We start from the raw sequence: 9183 nt of genomic DNA on the forward strand, positions 1-9183 counted from the left end.
CAGTAGGGCACATCACCTGATTTGCGTTGTTTTCCACTCTGCTCAGCCATGGCTGATGCTGGCTCCCTAACCTCATTCCAAGGGCATCTCTTCGGTTCTAAAGAAAGAGGGGGCTTGTATTCGTTACTTGGTTTATTGGGGGTGACTTCTCTTATGAAAGGAAAATCTCTTTTGCATTTGCTCTTCATTCAGCGCATGCCCCTCCAACCCAGACTTGAAGCGAGATCAGAGAGTTTGACTCCTTAAAATCTAAAACCCACCAGTGTTTCTTTCCCCCGCTTCTCTCTCCTTTCGGTAAAAGGCTCCTGATGTCTTTCCCTTTCACCTTAATTGGAAGGAATGTCCCCTGACCCCCACCCCCCCGTCCCCGCTTTCCCATCACCACCCTCCTTCCAGTGACCTACTCCTGTAGCGGATGCCTCAGGTGTCTAGGGGCAGAAAATATCCTACAAATCAACAGGGAAGTGGGGGTGGGGGGGATTAGGACAACGGGGTCTGGGGGCGCCACTCAGTCTGTCCCAGAGCCTTGAAAAAAACTCACCTGGACAGTTCAGCTCCTAAATCTCTCTCTCCTCTTCCTCAACACTAGTGGGATTTGCATCCAAGCAGCTGTGAATTACACTTAATGCTGGGGATGGGTTTGGTTTGGGTTTTTTTTTTTACCGCAGCTAGACAATAATCTGCACGAGTTACTGGATGCTCTTTTGCTAACAGGGCTGCATTTTAAGGCGTTTGGGTACCGCCCCCCCGCATCTTTGGCTGCTCTGATCGCTCTGCAAAAAGACCAAAGGAAAGGAGCGGGCGAGCCTCAGCTGGTGTGAATTGACATTGACTTCAGCTCTGACCATTTCCACCATCTGAGGAGCGGCCCCCAAAGGTGTTTCTACCCCTAGCAAGTGTGACACGGGTCCGGGAATATCTCCGCCACCCGAGGCCCCGATCCTGCTCTCATTAGAGAGAAGTCAGCACAGATCCGTGTCGATCCCTGCATGACACGATCGAGTTGGGTTCCTGAGCACGACTGGCTGGCCGAGGGAGTCCCCACAGGTATTGTCTGGTGTTTAAACAGCAGCCTGCCCCAGACCGAGCCTGAATTGTCTCTCCTTTGACATCCAATGAGCTTCTCCACACGGTGACATCCCCGCTGGATGAGCTGCAATTGCTTCGCACGCTGCTTCCATAGCGATTGTTTTCAGGTCCAAATGACCCGCTCTTAAATACCCCATAGACCATATCCAGCTACACAAACTGCCTTCCCTAGACCCTGCCCTGCTCGACGGACAGGGGAGGACAAAGCCCCGCATTAGCCGGGTCGTTTTCCTCTCTCTCTCTCCTCTGATCTAGCACCCCCGCAATGAAGCCCTGGCTGCGAAGTACAGCAGCCCAATGGATGCTGATGAGCCGAGCGGAACCGCAGGCCCATTCCTGAGCTTGGATCCCTTCCATGAGCACAAAGGTGCCAGCTCTGGGGGAACATTGTCAGCAAGGACCCTGTCCTGGCACTGAACTGAACCCACTCCGGATCCGGATCCCCGCCAATCCGCTGTCGATTCCTTCCCCGGGCGGTTATAAGAAGATCTGGACAGGATCTATACATTTGTTCTGCCCACCCACCCCCACTCTCAGATACACCCTGACACGGGGGAGCTCTCTCAGGGCTCCTGTTGTGAGGGGTCTCACCGCCAGCCCGAAAGCTGTTTCACCAACCGTCGTGAGCTCGGGGAAGGAGCAAGGCTGGAAATCCTCACGCTCCAACCCTTGCTGGGGCAAAACTCCCATTGACTGCCCCGGGAAGGTAGGCTCCAGCCCTGCGCCTTTCCAGGCAGCCTTGCAAAGCGCGTGCCCCGGGCAGATCTTGTCTTCTTTTGGATGTGCCCGCACAGGGGGGAGAGAGAAAGCCAATTGTCAGGCAACCCAGCGCCTCGCCTCTTTCCAGTGACAAGGGCAGCACCCCGTCTCTCCGGGCCGCTGCTTCGCAGGGGGGGGCAGTGTTCAGGTGGGACCGCGTGGGGGTCCCTGGTCGCAAGCCAGGGCCACGGACAGGAGCTCGGGAAAGCGCTTGGTTCTCAAACAAGCAAAGAAAACGCAGGGGGGAGTTAGCCTGGCATTCAGTCGCCTCGCCCTTTCCAGAGTAGCGCGGAATTAGCCCGGGGTGGCGCCCTGGTGTCACCCTTTTTTAGGAGTGTGTTTGAATCCGACAGTTACGTTCATATGAGTCTTTGCTTCTCCCAAAGCCAGCTGGGTGGAAGCAACGGGGTGCTGAAGAAATACGGAGACACACAGAGAGAGGAGATTGCCTCCCCTGGAAATGTGTCCTTTTGCCCTGTCCCCCTCCGACCATTCATTGTTTCTTTAGAGTCATGTCTTCTTTTGACACTACTCTGTCTGATCAGGTGCCTTTGGCTAGGGCAGCCTGCTGCATCCTTATAGAGCGATTGGGAGAATTGGGCTCTAGCGGTGATGGTGGGGCGGAAATGGGGATTGTTACTGCTCTAGAACCCATCAGCCTGACCCTCTGTGTCCGCTGCCTATTTGTACGGACAGGTCCCCCTAGGTTTCACTAGGAGCGCCCGGTCTGGAATCTCTCTATCCATCCAGGCACACGAGTGTGAAATATCCTGAACCCTGTGTTAGCCTTGCCAAGTTCCAGTCCATGTTTGCTTAGAGGACAGGGTCGATGCACGTGGGATCTAGCTGTCACGCTGAACTTCACTTTCGAGATCCATAAAACAGCTATTTGATCTCTCCTGCCAGGTGCCTTACTGCGTTATTACATTATAAACCATTGCGGTTACAAGATATCCCAGTGAAGGGACCCTGTGTTGGCTCACACGTCTGTGCTAGCCCCTATGTGCTTTCCTCTTTCCAGATGTGCTGGGCCCTTGCATCCCCCCCCCCCCGAAATTCAGGATTGAGGGTTTCTGAGTTTGGTGCAAACTGGTTAGCTTGGAAAGGGTACCGATTTCCGTTTAAACCCTAACATGGATTCGAGCCCAGACAAGCAAACCTGATTGGGAACAGTGAGGTCTGCGCTCGGAGAGGTTCTTGATTTCAGCTCCATTGGGATTTTGACAGTGGCCCTGCAAACCATTCCTAGCCTGAATAATCCTTATTCCCACAGATTGTCCCACGGAAGCCAGTGGGGTCAGTCCCATTAGTAAGGATGGCAAGATCTTAAAGAGAACTGGACCCTGCAGAAGTTTGTCTGGTCCAGCCCCGGGCTCTGTTCCCAGCACCCGAGCTCCTTCTACCTTTCCGTGCGCCCAGCTTCTCTTTCCTAGCGGGCCATTGTACAGGGGACCCCGTGAATTTCGAGGAAGCACACGGGCCGGTGCTCTTTTTCTTGCAACGCCCGAAAGCCTCGACTCCTGGGAAGAGACCGGGAGTCTGCACCACATCTGAGGCAGACGCGTGGGCTACGGACTGGGGGGTCGCAGACGAATTCTGACAAGGATCCAGAACCCTCCTCCTTCAGCAATATTTCGAGACTTTTTTAAAAGCGCCTCTCCCCCTCCCCCCCCCCCCACGTAACCTGGGACAGATCCTGCAGACCCTTGGCTGACTGTATCTCAGCTCTGTCCTGTCCCGGCGATTACGGACCACCTAGCAGAACAAGATCTTTATGTGGTCAATATGAGCGCCACACGTCCCAGGGCTCCTTCTGGGTGGGGGTGGTTGGTTGTTTGGTTGGTTGAAGTTTGAGGAGTTTGCAGTTTTCAGCAAGCAGATGGTCCGAAACATTTGCAAAGACCGGTTTCTAAAAGTACAATAACGCTTGAGACTTAAAATCGCAGCTGGCTTTTAAAGAGACACGGACAGCACAGTCTCAAAAATAGACTCGCTATATACCCACAAAGTAACGTGCACATAGAAATACATAGCGACCACGTGTGTATATGTATTATTTAAAGACATACATACACTAACTTAAATCATACTAACAATATAGACAAACATACGGATATCATATATGCGTTGCGTCCATAATACGCACAGATATATACACAAACAATACCAACACACTGTGTATACACACTTCTACACGGGTATATGCGTAATACGCGCACATCTACACACACATAATTCTAACACTGTGTATACACAGGTATAAACATACATAATACGCGCACATCTACACACAAACTTACATAATACTAACGCTGTGTACACTTACAGGGACGTATCCATATATAATACACACACATACACAAACTCATGTAAATTATCCACAAGTATATACACATCTGCATATACACACGCGTATATTATACATATAATGTGTGTGGAACATGCATGTGTAATGTATATATGCTCATACATGTGAGTACTCCGTATGTATATGCGGTGATGTGTATATACCGTTGACAAATGACACACTTTTGTAGCTTAAACTATGTGAATGAACCTCTTTTCCTTTAGGATCGTATTAAACCACTGAAATTATGAGCGTTTAGGAAAGGCTGATGGAAACAATTTGGGGTTTGCAAAGGAATTATTTTCCATAGAAAATATTTTCTGCCTAGAAAGACACGGAGAGAAAACTTTTAAAATGTGGGTTCCTATCTGGTGTTTTTTATAATGATTTGGTGCTTAAAGTGACCACAGTTTTAAGGACATTGTGTTGCACTTGATACCAGTTATGGAGAACCACAGTAGACCTGCTTCTGCCCATTGTAATGGCTACCAGTGTGTCTTCAATTTAATGAATAAGCGTCCCAGAGCTTTAAACGCGCACACACGAGCATTAGACCACTCTTGTTTATGGAAATATAACCTTCTTCTGCAAAAATTAGAATTGTGTAAGCAAGGAGGGTACTTAAAGCCATCTACAAGTAATCTAATTAAAAGTACAGCAAGATTTAAGTTTAGGCATAAGATTAATATCTATAATGTATGAATGTGTATTTATAGCTATATATACGTCCACATGTATGAGTGAGTATATGTGTGTGTGGGGGGGGGGGTTATATGTGTATGTTTGTTTGAATTTAGAACACTTTATGTAAGTTTCCTTTATGGTAAAGATTATATATATATATAATATAAAGCTTGTATTGTACATATTGACATCTATCTCTCTCTAGATATAGCTATAGATAGATGTCAGTATGTACAATACAAACATATATATATATATATATATATAAAATATAATAGTAAATATATATAACATGTTTTAATATTATTTTATAATCATGCTTACCCTAGAAATCTTCCAAAAAGATTTTAAATTAAAATATTATTAAATAATGTTTTTAGTTTTAATAGTAAAATCAGAAAATTGAAATATTTTCAGTTCTCTTCGAATTCTACCGTTTTGCCGTAAAGGCTAATGGAAGGGTGTTTTCAAAGGGTTTTCGTAACTGCTGTGTATATGAGAAACACAGGCTAAAGATCTGAATCTTCTATACGTTGTTTTTTCTTGAATTGCTTTTCTGTGTACTGAGAATATATTATAAGTAGTAAACTGCAGAATCTTATCTGAATCAGCTAGAATGTAACAAGTAAATAAATACGCACGTTTCGCCAGTATTATTCCGTGGTAAATAGCTCGCACTCTTATACAAATTCATTTTTAACAGGAGATTTTTTTATGCCTCCAACATATTTTTTGTTACTATAAAATATCCCAGTTAAAAGTACACAATAAACCAAACTGGAGAAATAACGTCCAGGGCTTATTACTTCCCTGCTGTCGATTTGTGTCTCTTTTCTAGTTATTCATACTCGCATTTTTTTAAAAAGCTGCCTAATATTTAATTTTTATTATAGGATGTTAGCAATAAATTCCAATGCAGGAATTGAACAGATTGAAACGGGGGGAGGGGGGGGTGGAGCCCGATCCTGCATGCAGTGGGCGTTTTGCCTGTGCAGAGACTGCAAGATCGGGTCCCTAGTTTGTTGGGAAGCAGTAAACAATGGAGTCTAGTGGGGGATAAGGAATTAAACTCCGATTTTTTTTTTTCAATTTGCGCAAAAGGGGTTAGGCGGGAGAGTCTCAAACAGATTCTAATGGCGTTGGTAGGACTCGTTGCCCACCATGAGCTCTGGCTGCCTTGAGCTGATGGCTAACTAAGGTGTAATTCCTTGTCCATAGAAGGGAAAGAATTTCACAGGTATTTCAAGGCAGTCGAAATAATCAGAGACCCCTTGACTCCCGAGATTAATTTTGCTAGTTTCGCTCCGGTAAAGCCGGCTGAGAACCTGCCCAGCGATGGAGACAGAAAAGGGACTTGGTTCTGTTTAACCAATCTCTGCCAAAGGGCTTAAAATGTTGAATATAAAATCAAGTTTCATTTCCTGCCACCCCTTGCTTATTACATACGATCCGAATCAACTCTGCATTGTCTCTTTATAGGACAAAATCCAGGTGATAGCTTTGAGCTGTTTTAATATTCACCGTAATAATTAATAACTATACTAATTAAAATGTTGTTAAGCAGGTACAAGCTATAACTTGGATTTATATGTATTTAAGAGCCTTGTTCCTTAAGAGAGAAAATCTAGAATATTTATAACTATGTGTATTAAATAAAAGGTGGCTGAAAATCCAACTTGATAATACACTCCCAATAAACTGGTTTCTGATTTTGTTTTATTTTTTTCCTTACAATAATAGCTCCTTGCTCTTTTAACCTCTTTCAAACAGTGACACCTTTAACCACAAGTCCCTAAGAAGAAGAGGGATGTTTTCAAGTACTGAGCAAACGCATGTTAAAATTCTGGTTTTCGAAATTATTTCATACTAAAAACGATAATAATAAACAATCAGGGCTTGTTACTTAGAGCTACATTCTGTCCTTGGTTACTCCTGGTCTTCGGTAAAGAGTTTACTGAACGGTTTGTTCTGTACTTTATTGAAATTGTCAAGTTTTAGAAATAAATTTAGGAATGACCCAGGGCCCTATAAGAATCTCGGCTCTGCCAGCTTCTCCCCACAGGCGCTGCGAATAAAATATGGCTACATCTTTATCCGGATCTGGAACTTGTGAAGCTTTAGTTCAGCCGTTGTTTTGAGTGATTTTGTAAGCTGGTAGCCGGGCTCCCCCCTTTTCTTTATTATGTTGTGTTTTTTTTTAAATAGAAGTTGTTGTTAAGGCAGAAACCACTTCACAGCTTCCTATATTTCAGTGAAGAATTCTTAGCTCTGTAGGAAAGTTTTAGATTGTTTTCAGACTTGATCATATACAAAGTGACTCTGAAAACCAAAGTGCTTTGACTTGGGGTGAGGGAGGGGAAATCATCTCGCCTCTGGCACTTTAAACTGAGGGCACCAGGACAGGGAACCTTGCGCGTTTGATCGCATTTCTGCGGGAAACAGAAACTTCAGCATAGATATACACCGGTTTCAAAGTAATGTCCAGACCCTGCGATCTTTTCTGGCTATAAACCCCACGCGTATTTTCACTCGAATGCCTGAGAGCGGATACATATTAGCAAAACAGCTCCCTCCTTTTCAGATCTGAAAAGTGAGTGAGTGGGGGGGTTGTGAGGAAGAAGGTGGCTTGTCCTTCTATTCAGCGCCAGATCAAACAAACAAACAAACTGCCCTCTAAACCCATGGCTTTTGGAGACACCCAGGTGTAGTGAGCACCGCGGAGCATTAGGCAAAGGCAGGATCTAGCTTTCTAAAACGTTCCGGTTCTTAATAAATACTAATAAAATAATACGAATAAAATAAAATAAAAAAAAGTGAATTAATTATTTAATCGTACCAATAGCTCCCAGCCAGTCAATCGACTCAGCCAGGGGATCGCTCTTCCCCCCCCCCCCCCCATTCCACTAACAGTGCAGCAAAATTCCTGCCGACAAAAGGGACTCCAAGAAGAAATAAATACCTAAAACACATGCCCCTTGTGCAGCCCTGCGAGTTAAAGGGGCGATTCACTCCCCGGGAGTCTCTCGCCTCCCCCTCCCCTGGAAAGTTTGTCGCTGGAGGTTGGTTTTGGGAGACACCCAATCCTTAGAGAACACAACGGCCTACCTAGCCGGGGGGGTCACGTGATCCGGGCCATACAATTGCCCTGCTGTAAAGCGAAGGGAACCACTTTAACTTCGAGATTAGCAGAGAAAGGAGCCAGTTAAAGCCGATAGGGGAGCTGGGTCAAACCCTATCACAGCGATACCACTCCCTTCAAAGGGGAAGGCGGCGCGGGGGGGGGGAGGGGGGCTAAAGTCACCGATTCTTTACTGGGGAGAAGGGGGGGCAAGCCAGTCCCTCTTTTTGCTGGAATTTCCCCGAGGATTTGGATTCAGCTGCTTCTTAATTCCCACCCAGCCATGCACGGTTTTGCTCCTTCCCCGCTGCACTGTAAGTACTGTTCTGCGAATTTATCTGCCAGCTGCCCTTATCTCGGAGATAATGCCTCGGGAGTCGGGAGGTTTCCCGATGGGATTCTGTTAGCTTTGCAAGGCAGCTAGTGATATTGCTCCGTGATTTACGTGGTCTCCGATTTGGAAAAAAAAAATCCCATTTTCAGATGGTCCTTTTATAGAGGGGCCAGATTAGGATTATTTTGCTGCTTACCGATGAAGCAGCAAAATCCTGATGTGGAAAGGAGCCTTCCCTGCCACCCCTACGCAGCAGGCCGGCCGGGGGAATTAACAACACTTCGCATTCTTCGCTTTGCTTTCTCATTCCAAAAGATCGGTTTAATGCCACGCTTTCTGTTGCTCCTGTGTGCAGCAGCCGCGCTCGTTATCTTTTCACCGAGGCCCATTATTTACAGCGCGGCCACGATTGCTGAGTTGTTTTTAAAAAGACACCGAATTTGCTGACTTCTTAAAATCACCGAGGAAGTTATAGGGTTGTGTTGCGACTTCTTACTGTGGCTCCTGAATAGACTGTGATGGCTGAAAGCGAACAGGAATCTCTCTTCCTGGCAGGGTTAATCGCAAATGGCGTTATTTATATGGCAGGAAAGTCTTTTCGAAAAGTGTTGATTCTATGTGTTGTGTTTTGTGTTCATTATAGAACGATTATTCCTATTATTTCATCGGTTGCAAAATGTATCTTCACAAAAATAAATAAACCAAGAATCAGTTTCAGGAACATATTAAATGTTTAAAACGACCGCAGGGTTTTTATTTGTCCAAATCGGTGTTGTAAAGAAAAAGCAAATCCCATTAGAGAACTTCGCGAAATTTACATGGAAAGCAGAACATTCGTGAAGACATTCTTTA

Source organism: Eretmochelys imbricata, chromosome 13 (genome assembly GCF_965152235.1).
Source record: "Eretmochelys imbricata isolate rEreImb1 chromosome 13, rEreImb1.hap1, whole genome shotgun sequence".
NCBI lineage: Eukaryota > Metazoa > Chordata > Testudines > Cheloniidae > Eretmochelys > Eretmochelys imbricata.